Source organism: Penaeus monodon, chromosome 30 (assembly GCF_015228065.2).
Source record: "Penaeus monodon isolate SGIC_2016 chromosome 30, NSTDA_Pmon_1, whole genome shotgun sequence".
Classification (NCBI taxonomy): domain Eukaryota; kingdom Metazoa; phylum Arthropoda; class Malacostraca; order Decapoda; family Penaeidae; genus Penaeus; species Penaeus monodon.
Window position 1 is genome coordinate 34,558,003 of NC_051415.1, and position 715 is coordinate 34,558,717.

Genomic DNA, 715 nt, shown 5'->3' on the forward strand with positions numbered 1-715 from the left:
TGAGCAAAATAATTGCTCCTCGTGAATTTTATATCAGATTGAGGATCATTAATAAATATCATATATTGTAATTTGTGAAATCTGTGATAAACCGTCAACTTGGGCTGCGGGCGAAGTTACGTGCTGCGCAGACCTGGAGAGACCGTTCATCGATTGGCGCTGATAGATAGTGAGGAGAGGGAGGACCAAAATATATACCAAGTTGTTATTGGCAAACCCGAAAGCTACTATGAATTGGCGCTGATAGATAGTGAGGAGAGGGAGGACCAAAATATATACCAAGTTGTTATTGGCAAACCCGAAAGCTACTATGAATACGGGTGTTATATCAAATGATAAAAATGGTGTGTTATCAATATGAATTATAAGGCGATATAGATATTAAAATAACTAATGGAGTAATATTAATATCAAGGCTTGCGACGGATTCTGTAAGTACAAAATATACCTGAATGTGTTAAAATCAAGGAACTGAAAAACATTAGTAAGATCAAAATTTTGCTTTATTTTGTAAATAAAAAAATATGTCCGGGAAAAAACAACAGATTTTTAATATTCTTAATTAAAATTCTTCCTTTCAGAATTCCCTTCATGTCAGGGAACAAAACACATATTTTCAATACTTTGATTACATGTCTTCCTTTCTGACTTCCTTTTATGTTGGACTTCATACAGTCCTACACACACCGAAATGAAAAATAAACAATTTCTGTTG